Raw genomic sequence first — 14,418 nt, 5'->3', positions numbered from 1 at the left:
ATAAGATTCCTCAAATTGTAACTGCTGATTCGGGCAACGCATATATTTGTGATTTTGATAAATCATAGATGTTAGATTAGCTTAAACTTCCGTCCAGTATTTGAGCCCTCATTTCCTCCATCCCTTGTCAGTACTACCCTGCTGTGATGTGTACCAAACCAGCATGTGAAAAATAGCACCTTTTTTTAAGGTTCTGTAAAAGTGATTAAAGTTTCAGCATTTTTAAGAGTCACCACTGGGGGCTGGAGAGATGGCTCAGTGGTTAAGAGCACTGACTGCTTTTGCAGAAGTCCTGAGTTCAATTCCCAGCAACCACATGGTGGCTCACAACCATCTGTAATAGGATGTGAAGCCCTTTTCTGTTGTGTCTAAAGAGAGCAACACTGTACTCACATACATTAAATAAATCTTAAAGAAAAAATCACTTCTGTGCAGCTTTATGAACTGTACACTCACATTCTTTATATCCAGAGTATCTAGCCTTTCCCTTATGGACTTGCCAAAGCTCTTTATATACCGATAAAAGTACATCTGTGTAGTATGCAATGGTACTCTTTTCTTAAGTTTTTGTTGTCCTTTGAAATGATTAAAAAGATTTGGTCTTGCAAAAAATTATATGCATAAAATCTTCTATGTTTGTATCGAATCTAGGAAGGATTTCCTATCTCCATTAACTACTGAAGTGGGGTTCTCATTTTACTAGCTGTTTTGATATTAAGTTTTGGCTCCACCTGGAACTTATTTTAGTGGAAGATAGGACACAGATTCCAGTTGCATTCTCTCCCCACAGAACCATCTTTGCCTTTCTCTCAACCGCCACTACCAGCCCTGTCCTAAGAACTATCACACTAACTTTAAAAATATCTTGATAGCAGGGCAGTAGTGGCAGACACTTTTAATTCCAGCACTGGGGAGGCAGAGGCAGGTGGATCTCTATAAGTTTAAAGCCGGTCTGGTCTTCAGAGTGAGTTCTAGGACAACCAAAGGCCACACAAAGAAACCCTGTCTCTGAAGCAGAAAAAGAAAAATTGATAACACTTCTTCACTCTTCTCCAGTTGTGGCCACCGTGTATCTCTGGTCCCAGCCTTTGACCTCTACCAACGCCAAATGCTCTTCTCTGACACGCAGTCACCACAGTCACCAGCTGCCATTGTTGTTTGTTCTTTGTGTTCATCAGCACCCTTAATGGCAGCATGGGTCCTTCTCTAGAGACACCCAAGCTCCAAAGGAAGCAAAGCTGATACGTTTACCCACATAAGAAAGCAGCTGAAAACAGTTCTGAACCTGTGAGAACAAAATCCACATTAGGCTGTCACGTCTTCAAATACCTGTGATGTTTATCTTCACTGTCAACTTAACTGGATTTGGAGTCCTCTAGGAGACACAGCTCTGGCCGTGTCTGTGAGGGCATTTCCAGAGAGGTTTGACTGAAGAGGAAAAGGCCTTCCCTAAATGTAGGCAACACCATCTTCTGAGCTGGGGTACAGAACTAAATAAACAGGAGGCCATGAGCGAGTACAATCATCCATCTCTCTCTGCCTCCTGACTGTGGACACGTGACCAGCATGTTCATGCTGTCATGCCTTCCCCACTGTGATGGACTGCATCCCTTAAATCACCAACCAAATAAGCCCCTCCTACTTTAGCTTGCTTCTGGCCAGGCATTTCGTCACCACAATGAGAAGACTAATCCATACCCCTAACTCATCTCAGTCCCTGACAAATGAGCTACACTTGAAAGAGAGCCAGCAACTTCTTTTAAGCTCCTCTGAGGGCTATACCAGTCAACTCAGGTTGTTAGACCTTGTTCAACTTCAATTACAAAAGTAACAGAAACTCAACTTTGGACTCAATCCCCATTAGCAAATAAACAAATCTGTGCTGTAGCATCAGAGAAATTCAAACCCTTCTCCCCAGGTCCATGTGGCCTCCTACAGCCTGAAAGGGCAGGACTTGGCATATCTCCTTCCCCTGGGAGAATGCCCAGTCAGAGTCTCTCTTCTCTTCCTCATTCAGATCTTTGCAGCCTGAATCATGACCCACAGGAAAATAGAACTTTGCTCCCCAGGGTCCCAATTAAAATCCAGACTCTTTCCCTTTGAGCCACGTATCACCATGGTAGCTAATGAATTCTCTGTTTAATGTCTGCATCCTCTTCTAGCCTGTAAAGTCCTGAAGGTAGAGTCTACTGGTAATCCCCCACCACATCCTGTTTCCAGCATGGTGCCTGAGACTTGGAATGGGATCCGCAAATGCTTTTGAAATGAATGAACATCAAATCTTAACTTCACGCTTTAATTCTAGTGAGGCGTTTACTTCAAGTTTATTGATATTGGTGGAATTAAAATTACATTGATTATTTAGTTTTTGCCTCTAAGCATTGCAGCTCATTGCCCAACACTGATGACTCAGAGAGAGAAGTTTGTTTTAGAAGACTTAAACTTTAAGTGTCTTATGAATATTAGAATATCTGACAGCAACACAGGACACAGGATTGGAAATCTTTACTTCACTGTGCTTTAACACAGGAGTGGGAAAATGCTCTGTTAAGGAGCGCCTTTGGCCAACACAACATTGCAAAAACTAATTTCAGAACTTTAACCAAAAATAGTGAAAATTTAAAAAAAACAAAAACAAAAAAACAAAAAAAAACCTACAGAAACAGAGTCTGTGATCCTCTCCTGACCTGACCCTTCATCAGGAACCACAGCGGCTGGACTTGAAGCTCTGGTTTTCCCATTTCCACAAAGTAGATGAGTCCCTTAGGGGAATTCATCTGGCCCACACTTCATCCAAGACCTGAACATATTAATCAATCTCTGAGTAAACAGACATCTAGACAATGATAGAGTTTTCATCTAAATAAATGTTGTAGGAAAGCAACGGACTTCTCGGCTTTAAATGTCCACATTATCATTTAGCATTATATTCTGTACATGTTCAATAAAGGCCATTAGGAAGCGGGCCCAGAAAAAAACCAACTCTGGGGTATAAATAATATAGTCAAAAACTATAAAAATCAATCACTCTCCTGAATTCTTCTAAAATGAAGAAAATATTTCATCAACTTCAAAAGAATCCGATAAACAGCCAAAGAAGCAATTCTGGCCTCTCAGGCTGCTAGTCTAAGCACTGTGAAAAAAAATTTTCAAATTTTCACATGAGTGTAGAAGGCCACACTTGAAGGCTGAAGCACCTTGAAATGAACCCATATTCCCTAAACTTTCCAAATATGAAGGATTTTTTACAAATATATTCCACTGTATGCTTTTTAAAACGTCAAATGCCCTTAGGTTTTTTTTTAAACATACTAATATGAAATGTTCAAACACACAAAAAAATGAGCAGCAGCCCGTGGGTGATAGCGCACACCTTTGGTCCCAGCACTTAGGAGGCAGAAGCAGACAGATCTCTGTGAGTTCAAGGCCAGCCTGGTCCATAAGATGAGTTCCAAGATATCCAGGACTACACAGAGAAACCCTGTCTAAAAAAAAAAAAAAAAAAAAAAAAAAAAAAAAAAAAAAAAAAAAAAAAAAAAAAAAAACCCAAAAACCAACCAAACCCAAAAACCAACCAAACAAACAAACGAGTACCAGCACTGTCCAACAGACTATAGTGTGATCTCTATAACTTTAACTTAAGTCATCAAGTAAAAGGGATACAAGAAAATGATGAGATGACTGTTGAATCTATGCCCTCATATGCCTGGAATATTATCATTTTAACATATAATTAATGTTTCTGAGACATTTTTACACTCTTTTCTAGTCTTCAGAATTCAGTATGCATTTTATACAAACATGACATCTTGGTAAAGAATAGTCAAATTCAAGTCACCAGTAGCCACACACAAGCAGTGGCTGCTCAGTGGACAGTACAGACACAAAGAACACCCCAGAAGCACAGCACCCCGTTCCGTGGCCACCACGCATTCGCTGACCGTGTCTTCTCTACACTGTCACAGTGTTTCATACTTATTCTCATCTCCTTGGTTAGCTCTTCTTTAACCGCTGGATTTTTTAGTTGGTGTCCAAACAATCAAGCTGGATTTGTAAGCTCAGTGGTAGAGTATAGGCTTAGCATCTCAAAGATCCTGAGATAGGTCCCCAGCACCACAGGAAACCAAGATGCTTTGAGGACCCCCAACATGACAGTTTCACTAAAATACTTTATCATTCAGCTGCTTCCTAAGGATCCATCTCCTGTCGCACGGTATCACATTAAGATGTGAAGGGCGTTGCCGTTCAGTCAAGGGTATATGTGAGCAGAAGTCAGAAAAGTGTTGCAAAAAATCCACCAGCTTCTCCAACTGGCAAATGGGTAATAAAACATGGTATATACAATATGCTAGAGAATTCGTGGAAACCTGCCTGTGTCTGCCTCCTGAGTACTGGGATTAAAGGCATTATGCTGAACTTCAATATGGTATATTTTTAAATAATGTTTAAAAAAATAATGAAGGATTGACTCCTATCATCCCAGGGATAAACCTTGAAAATAAAATCCTGGATGAAAGAAATCTGACACAAAAGTTCGTAGAGTCTATATGCCTGCCTTACAGAACAAGGAGTTCATACAGACACAAATGAGGGAATAAAGTGTCCTAAAATGAATTATGGTGACATTTGCACTAGGAGTTATTACATTGTGTGCCCTCAAAGGATAAATTGCATGATACATGAATTATGGTTGAATGACACATGATGTCTTAGCTAGGGTTTCTATTGCTGCGAAGAAACACCATGACCACAAAACTCTTATATAAAGGACAAAATTTAAATGAAGCTGGCTGACAGTTCAGAGGGTCAGTCCATTCTCATCATGGCTGGAAGCACAGAAGCACACCGACAGACCTGATATTGGAGGAGTCAAGAATTCTACATCTGGACTGGCAGACAGCAGGAAGAGAAGGAGACACTGGGCCTGGCTTGAGCTTCTGAAACTCCAAGATCCACCCTCCCAGTGACACACTTCTTCAAACAAGGTCACACCTCCAAATAGTGCCATTCCCAATGAGTCTATAAGGGCCATTTTCATTCAAACCACTACACATGAATTATGGCTCTACAGTTGTTATTTTAAAAAGCATATGTATATTACTATATATATACATATACATAGTAATATATAATATATAATATATATACATATGTGTATATATACATATATAGAGAGTAATATATATATAAGATATAATAGAGAGAGAGTATGAGAGAGCAAGTGCATGTGTGTGCATGAGTATAGATGTCAGAAGATAACCTGAGATGTCATCCCTCTGGTACTGCCCTCTCCTTTCTAGACAGGGCTTCTCACTTGGAGCTCAACCAAAGCAGAGCAGCCAGCAAGGATCCAATTGTCCTAGGATTGCAATCACCAGCCACAGCACCAGGTTTCTGGGACTCAAACTAAGGTCTCCATGATTGCAAGGCAAGCACTTTGTCAAACAAGCCATCTCACACCCCCTGTAACAGACTTTTATTAAGAGTAACATTGGCACAGATAAGAAGTGTTGTAATAAATATTTCATCTCAGTCAGGGGTTTCTACTCCACCTTTAATCATTCAGTTCCCAGATAAAAGACACACAACTTTTATATTTATAAAAAGTCTTAAATGCATTAGAGCTGGGCAGATATCTACCCTCTAAGCTATTAGTATCTATTTCCCTAGCTATAAGCCCAAGTTGTAAATTGCCGTGTTCCATCTGGGCCACTCTTAACTCCAATTGGCCAGCCCTCATGGCTATGTTTTCATGATTCATCTACCTCATGGAGTCTTCTCTCTGCACCTTCTCTCTCTCCTCATGGTCCTCCTCAGCCCCAAGGCAGGGAATCAAAACCCACCTACCTCTCTTCAGCCCAGCTATCTGCCGTCAGCATCTTTATTCAACCAATAGTTTTAAATTAAGGAGCAAGATCACATATCATTATTTGATGTATGTGAGGATTCTCTCGTCCCTGAGGCAACCAGGGCCAGTAATTAGCATTGCAATACGTAGCATCAGACCAAACCTCAACAAATTAAAAACAGTGTACACCACGTACATGGTATTTATTCTACAGTTTTGTTATATGTAAGAATTTACAATTCACTCTGTGGCTTAAAGGGGCTCAGAATAAGTGCTTACCGTGGGTTTCACTAGATGTTCTGTTGCTTCAGTATAAACTTATAAAGGTATGCATTAAAGTATTATGAATCAAACGCTAGAAAACAGGGCTGAACAGGATGGCTCATGCCTATAATCCCAGCATTTAGCAAGAAGAGGCAGAACAGAAAGTTCAGCCTGGAGCCACATAACCACACCCTGCGTTTAAAGAACAAAAACAATCACAAAACTAGAAAACAAAATGACACAATTCCAATTGCTCCTTTTTAACACGATGCAACCAAATACAATTGTCTATAATATTCTTTTTTTAATTGAGTCTTCTCTATCAAAAGGACACCAGGTCCTTATGTCAAGAATAGAAACAAGAGGAATCCACTCACCTTGCCTTCAAGACATTTAAAATCTCAGAATTTAAATGGGGCTGGGGATGAAGACATGAGTCAGGATCCCCAGAACCTACTACATCAAATTCAGCACTAGGAGAGACAACTATGTACATGCATGTGTACCTGAATGCACATACACAATACTCCACACATACATACACACGCACATCATCTTCATAATGTACATAAAAGAAAGGTGTGGTTCATTTAAATATTAAGAGTGGGCCAGAAAACGAGGGGATAAAAGGGCCAGGAGACATAAAGGCACAGAGAGAGGAAAAGAAAAGAATCAGCAGCATCTTCAGAGATCAGAACTCTGTGTTCATTCCCACTTCAAAAAAAAAAAAAAAAAAATGTTTTGACAAGACCAGTCACAGTGCACGCACGCTTTGATCCCAGCACTCAGCAGTGGCAGGTGGAACACTGAGTTTGAAGCCAGGCTGATCTACACAGAGAGTTCCAGGCCAGCCAGGGACACACAGTAGGACCCTGTCTTGGTTTTGTTTTTGTTTTTTTAAGAGTTCTGACAGTTTGGGTTCACAGAGATTGGAAGTAGTTTCTGAGCTCAGCTTGAAAGACTTATGTTCTTGTGGTAGTTTAACTATGCTTGGCCCAGGAAGGGGCACTATTAGGAGGTGTGGCCTTGTTGGAGTAGGTGTGGCCTTGTTGGAGGAAGTGCATCACTGTGGGGGGTGGGCTTTGAGACTCTCTTCCTAGCTACACGGGTGACACTCTGCTCCTGGTTTCCTTTGGATGGAGATATGGAACTCTCAGCTCCTTCTCCAGCACCATGCCTGCCTAGAAACAGCCGTGCTTCCTGCTATGACTATAATGGACGGAACCTCTGAACCTGTAAGCCAGCCCCAACCAAACGTTGTCCTTCTAAGAGTTGCCTTGGTCATGGTGTCTGCTCACAGCAATGGAAACCCTGACTAAGACAGTTCTTACAGAGAGCAATGGGAGAGCACTGAAGGCAACAGGCACACATAGGCAAAGAATAGACATAATGGTGACAAGATTCAGGTTACCAGCACACAAGCCAGGAATGGTGGAGCGAAAGCCAAGGCTGAACCTCCGATCCCAAATCCTGAGCTGGGCTAAGGAGTCTACACTAACTGGGTAGTGAAAGGGATTTGGGGTTTGACTCTCAGCTCCAGCATTTACTAACAGCAGACACAACTGAGCCTTTCCTACACTCGACTTGTCAGTGAGGGACAACTCACGGGCTCTGATGCGGCTTGTAAAATAGAGATGATGCATGAGTGGTCAACATCCATGACAGGCCTCTCCACATCTAAGTCCAAAGTGCTACTAAAACTAATACTGTTTGTAACTCTGAAAGCCACCCAAGAATGTTCAATAATGCAATAATGACAGTTCTTAAAACAGTCTGCCTTACTGCACATGCTAGACAAGAGAAAGGGAGGAAAAGCCACTTGTAGACCATGTTAGTGCAGAGTGAGATCGCTGAACGAAGGCACTGCAAGAGGCTACAGAAGACCAAGAAAGATCCTGAGACAAGAGTGAGTGGAAGGAAGCAGGAATGTGGTCTGAACAGTTGTAACTGAGAAGGCAAAACAGAAGTTTCTAGAGAACGCCAGAAAGCTTACGAATAAGTGGATTTAGGCAGAACTGGAGTGTGCAGGAAGAGGTATGGCTCTCAATTATGCATAGAAAGTGCTTACAGCTTAACAGCTCCCACCAGTCCCTGATGGCTCACACCCCCCTCACTTCCAGGGCATTCAAATCCAGCCCTTGCTGGAGCTCTTGAAATGGAAATGTCAATTAAGAAAAGGTAGCCCTGCCAAGAAGTACATTATAAATCAAATGATGGGTTATCCAGACCCTCATGCAGGGAGAATTGTATTACCCCAAACTATGTGGAAGCTGAAGGAAGAGGGGATGCCTGCGGCTCTCCTCCTCCCTCTTTGCCACTAACCTTTTAGGAGGCAATCATACCATCTCTTTCCAAATCGCTCCACACTCTCAGTTTCATGCAAGGGTAGAAAGGGCTAAATGCTTTTACTTTACTGAAAAGTCACTTCAGAACCTTCTGAGGTGAGTGGCTTCCGCATCTAAGAGGAACTACTCAGCTTTCCAGAACTTTCTGAAAGGGATGGAAATGGTCCGCACTGGGAGCTCATTTACCACGGTGAGAAAAAAAAAAAAAAAAAAAACAACCTGATTCCTTTCTGGATCCAGATGAAAGGGGGATAGCCTTTTCTCCCTATTAAAAGCCCCTGATGGACCAGGCCCACAAACCATGTCCTCAACCACAGAAACCAATGGCAATGAGACCCTGGACCACTCAAACAGTGTATCTGGTACATTTGATGTGGGTACCACCAAGCTTACAGCACAGTCTCGGACAGCATTAGCACTGGGCTCCATCACTGGGTTAACACTGATTAAACAGTGGGAGAAGAGACATCAGAGTCTAAGGGAAGGTGCTAAGGGTTTAGAGTCAGATAACGAAGAGCTCGGGGAATTGCTACTGACCCCAGGCAAATTCCTGAACCCAGCTGCAGTCTCCTCAGGTGACTGAGCCTATCAAGATGGTGAAGATTATGACATAATTTGTCCTGTGCAGTCTGGTATTATCTGGCCTACAACTATTAGTCATTACTGAAAATGGATCTCAGGGATAAAAGGGCGACTCTTAGCTGAACAACATGCCCACTGCCTGTAAAAGTGGAAACCATATTTTCGTCTCTTAGAAGTAACCTAACACAGGGGGGGTGGAACTCTGCAAGGGGAGGTGGGGAGTAGTGGCTGGGAGAAGCAACATTTGGAATGTAATTAATTAATTTTCAAAAAAGTAATCCAACAAAATAGAAAACAGGCTAGAGTCATAATAGTGCCCAGATAACCTTAGGACAACTGGCTAACCTGCAAGAGACTTAAATGCTAAAAATGTGTAGCTTGGGTCCGGAGACCAGTCCTTAATTAAAAGGCAATTGTTATCAAGCCTGATTACCAGAGTTTGCTCCCTGGATCCCACAGTGGAGAGAGAGAACCAACTCCTAAAGTCCTCTAACCATCACACGCCTGTACGTACAAGCAAAGGGTTGTGAACACACACACACACACACATCTAAAATAGGGAACTTTAAAAAACAACTCTAGCTAATCAGACTACTATTATGCTAGTGATCATCTATATGCATCTACACAAAGTTCCCAGAAACACCTTGATGGTTAGTGGGTGCTCATCCGGAGTTACTGCCATTTATTAATTTTCCCAATAAAAAAAAGGGAAAAAGATGAGAATCCAAACCAGCCGTGAAATCGATATCCTCGGATTATGAAGAAGTTAACATTTACTCATTCCACCAATGTGTAACGCGAACCTGCAGTGTGGTAGGTCGCCTTCTTAACACAGAGGATAGACAGACCGATCGAGGAACAACAGAACCGGGTCTCTGCTTTCCCAGGATTTTGCATCCGAGCAGAGGAAGAAGACTGGCAGATGGAAAAACAAGCAGATGAGTCCAGCAAGCTTTAGGTTCTGTGAAGAGCTGCAAACAGGGCAGTGTGGAGTTGATGGGCAGAATAGACACTTAGTTTGGATGCACTGCAATCTGTCTGAAGGTCTCCGGCGGCCAAAAGGAGGTCCTCACCTTGTATGATGCTTTGAGAGTTGAGTGTGGATGACCCAAAGTCAGGCCTATGCTTTCCTGTCTCTAAAACTATCTTTTGCAGCTACAGTGTAAATAAAATACACTATCCAAAGGTCCTCATCCAGTAATCAGATTCTGAGGGCACTGCGACATCCGAGGGGGCTCCAATCCCCTAGCCCAATTCCCAGACACAAGGTGAGAAACAACTTTTATGTCCCTCTCAGCTCCAACAGTCTGGGAAGCGCGCGGCTGGTTAAGAAGTGTCTGAAGGACACAAGACAATGCCACGGGCGACGCCAGAGGCAGCAAACGCCCGCTGAGTGCTTGAAGCCCCAAGGGAAGAGTGTTCTTGGTCCCAGTGCAGACACTGTGGAGCGGTGTGACCTGGCTGGGGATGCCGAAGAGCGAGGTGCCAGCACCGCCGGGCCCCAAGCTCGCGGATATGGTAAAGCCTCTCTCCTGGCTCAATTAAGCAGGTTTCCTGTGCCTCCCGCCCCGGCACCGCGCCAGGCTGTGCCCGGGACAGCTCCTCTGAGCGGCATCCTCATAAACCCGCACGCAGGTTCCTGAGATCCGCTCCTTCCCCGGGTCCATCCCCGCCAGGCTGTAACTCCAGGGGCGCAGCTCCAGGGTGAGCAGCAACAGAGTGCTTCCTCCCAGAAAACTGGCGCCTACACCGCAGGCGACCTCCTAGTCTCAGGGCTGCCCGTGGACCCAGGATTCCAGGGACCACCACAGACACACTCTGAATCCCAGAGACTGGCTGCGTCCCTGAACCTTCCCGGGACCCCCACCACACCTCAACCCCAGCCTGGTGGACGCCCTGTTGCTCACCTGAGTGTTCCGCAGCTGGAGACGCTGCTCGGTTCCCCAATGCGTGCTTCAATTCAGACCGGGAAGGACGCAAACCCGGCTTCTCGAGTCCCTGCAAGTCTCAGCCGACGGCAGTTCCAGCACCAGCCGCAGGAGACTGGGGCGCCGAGAGCTGCTCGCCGACAGATGGTAGGCGGGAGCCCGCGCCATGCACCAGCTCTCCTGGTGCCGGGGTCCCTGGTCCCCTGCTACTGGCCGGCGTGCGATCCCGCGACCAGTTCTCAGTACTTTGCCTAGAACTTTAGGGCGCGCGCCGCCGGACAATTAGCTGAAGAGCTGGAGCGAGGGGAGGGAGCTAGAAGGAGGAGCCTGAGTTCTCCACGGGGCGGAACAACATGAAAAGGGCGGGGGGCAGCAGAGTGGCTCCCACTCCCACCAATCAGGAGTCATCCGGGGAAAGGCAGTGAGGCGTTGGACTTGGAAGCTGCAGGCGGATTCCGTGACGCCAGCCAGGGTTCAGGGCGTGTGGAGGGGCGGAGGGTGATGGTAGGTGTGGCTGGGTGGGGCAGTGGCTCCCAGCATCGCGGGGTAGTCTGCGCCCCATAGGCACTCAATAAATATTTATTGAATGACTTAGGAGGAAGTTTAGGTTCGCGCAGAAGGAGCTCTTTTAAGGAGAAGATTCCAGGGGACTCAAGTAGTCTAACGGGCAATAATCACTTGAACACTGAAAAAGGCTGGGAATAAATAAGGGGGACATGCGTGGCGAGCCGAGGATTAGGCACAAATAATGGAAACTGCGTTTGGATACTGGGGACCTGGCCCCCAGAAGCAGTTGTCCAGATTTATGTGGGGTTACAGAGGAGGCAGGAAGGGAGAACGGTGTTGTTGTTGTTGCTGTTGTTACAATTTCCGTTTATGGGCTAGGAAAGAAGATGCAATGTAGTTGAGATCGAAACGCAGGAGCATCTGGCTAGACGTCCAAGCCCATTCGATTTCACTGCCCACTTGCCAGAATCCTAGCTTGGATGCCAGCCACTGATAATTTGAGGTCAATTTGCAAACCGCACATGAGTCCAGTGCCTCAGGTGGCCCGGTGGGCAGGGAATAATGAATGCCAGGAACAGATGTGACCCTGCACCTGCGGTAAAGGCACACAGGGTTTCTGCCCTCTCAGAACCTACATTTTGGAGAGGACGCAGACGATAAACCAAAGAGAGTAGATATACATGCATAATCAGGAAAACGTTGGAGAACTGTTAGCACGAAGAGAGCGCCAGCAGAGAGCCTTGGAAGAGGTGATGGAAGTAGCTCCGGCCCCTAAAGATCTCTGGGAGGAGGCTCTCAAATAGGATCCCAAAGCCAGGAGAACTCAGCAGCTCTAGGGCTCAGGAAGTGCTTTCCGGGCACTAGGAACTGCAGATGTATTTAATGCCAGCTGCCGGCTGCCACCCGCGGCTGACATTGTCAGTCTGACCCTGTATTAATGTTTCGGAGGCTCTTTCCCATAATCTATATGAACCACGTTTCATTCAATACTTTTAGATATTTGCTTTCTGGAACCTTCCACGTATAGGCTCTCTGGAACTGTCTTTGGCTCTGGCAGGTGGCCAGGGAAGTTTGGCTAAGAAGGCACATTCTCTAGATGCTGTGAGCTGTAGCTATCTCAGTCTGAATGGTGCCTGGCTTCCAAAACTACCCCGAACCGGAAGGAGCATCAACTGAGAAGCAGGCCTGAGGCACCTTGCCCACGCCCAGTTCAGGTGCCTGAGTCACACTCACTTTACTTCTAGTAACTTCTTTCCCAAGATGTGCTCTCTTCCTCCTTCCTCTCCCCACTTCCAAATCATCTTGTTGCGACCGGTTAGCTTTCCTACAGGAGACGTGCCTTTTATCCCACAGAAACGTCTTTGCTGCAGGGAAATCCAACCTTTGGACTTTGTAAACAGTGTTGACCATCTCCAAAGTTCACACGCCAGATTACACAATCGCATAACTATATACATGCATGTATTGCATGAGCCTAATTCATAGCGACCCGGAACCCAGCAAGGTTGTAGCCTGTCCCAACTGGCCTGGTAGACAACGGTTGGGCAGAATGCTATGGTTTCAGTGTTTAAACTGGCATCCTGTCCTTAGATTTTTCTTTGGTTTCTTCCAAGCTGACTGTGTGTTCCTGTTGGTACTGAAGGCAGTTAATGAGTCAGGATGAGAAATTTGTTCATATTCAAAATGCTTTGCCTGAAAGAAAGAGGAATCTCAGCGAGTCTTTTCAGTTTCACTTCCTCTTCTAAATAAACTTCCAGGCGCTCTGCTCCTACAAATCAAGAGGGGAAAGATTAAAGTTGAAACCCACGAAGAGTTAATTATCTTGCAAAAGCTCGTTACCATCCTAAAATTAGCTTTCCCCGCAGTCTTATTTTAGCGCAATGATCTGAATGTACTAGAGAAAGATCAATGGTTGCATATAGTAAGTTTCTAGAGTCTTCTCTGAAGAGCTGAACAAATGCTGTTGATCTTTCTAGAGGCTCCACAACCTTGCAGGGTTTTTCTGCATTGGCTTGGTGCTTTTCTTTTTTTACACTTATCAACTCTGTGTGTGTGTGTGTGTGTGTGTGTGTGTGTGTGTACTCGTGCCACTGCATAAATGTAAAGGTCAGAGGACAACTTGCAGGAGTTGGTTCTCTCCTTCCACCATGAGGGTCCTGGAGATCAAATTCATGCTTAGTGGCAAGTGTCGTCACCCCCTGAGGCATCTTCCTGGTCTGGTTGAATCTTTTAACCTCTGGAATTCCTAGTAGTTACGTATATGCTGCCTGAAGTCGCATGTTTTCACAGTAAAGGAAGCTGGTCATAAGGAAGCGGAGACAAGAACTACATAGGTTCCTAGCGTGAGAGCCCGTGGCTTTTTGTCTTGCCATGCTGCCTCCTGGTTAAGCAATCACCTTTCCTACTTTGTGAGATGGAAAGAGTCATTATATTTATTGGGCTACATCAAGAGTTTTACAATCTGGAAACAATTGCCATGTAGACTAAGACAGAGTCCCCACCAACCTCAGTGTGATTGACATTTTTGGCCCAGTAATTCTTTGTTTGCATGTAGGGATGTCCAGTGCCTGGAAGCTGCACTTCATCCACCAAACACAAAAAAAACAACTACTCAGTTGTAGCAACCAAGAAATCTCCAGACATTGTCCAAAGACCCCTGGAGGGTTCCTGATCAAAAACTACTGGCCCAGCACATAGCCAATGCCACAGATCAGGAGAGAGTAGCAGAACGTGCCTAGGGCTAGGATTCTGGCCATGAACCTAGGGCAAATATTGCTTCCCTAAACCTATTTGCATAATGGAAATCCTAATAATACCATTTCTTGAGGCTGTCTAAGGATTAAATATGATCGTGTAAAAGCAATTCATGCAGTGCCTTGGTATATAGGCACCACAGAAATGAGGCTTCTCCTCTCACTACCTTCCTATGGAAAAAGACACT

General features: G+C 44.7%; 1 protein-coding gene across 6 annotated transcripts in view; it reads right to left on the bottom strand.

The window, feature by feature from the left end:
* Positions 1 to 11,386, bottom strand: part of Osbpl3 (oxysterol binding protein like 3) — a 172,530-nt gene extending 161,144 nt beyond the window's left edge. For 3 of the 6 annotated variants that reach the window (XM_076913345.1, XM_034519571.2, XM_076913343.1), the window contains exon 1: positions 10,950 to 11,386. The gene's annotated coding sequence lies outside the window, so the exon portion shown is untranslated. The remainder of the gene's footprint in view (positions 1 to 10,949) is intronic. The other 3 variants (XM_034519572.2, XM_034519573.2, XM_034519574.2) reach the window with 3 other exon arrangements.
* Between the last annotated feature and the right edge of the window lie 3,032 nt (positions 11,387 to 14,418).

This window comes from Arvicanthis niloticus, chromosome 15 (genome assembly GCF_011762505.2).
Source record: "Arvicanthis niloticus isolate mArvNil1 chromosome 15, mArvNil1.pat.X, whole genome shotgun sequence".
Classification (NCBI taxonomy): domain Eukaryota; kingdom Metazoa; phylum Chordata; class Mammalia; order Rodentia; family Muridae; genus Arvicanthis; species Arvicanthis niloticus.
Note: the sequence above shows the minus strand (reverse complement) of the source record. Positions and strands in the feature narration are given on the sequence as shown.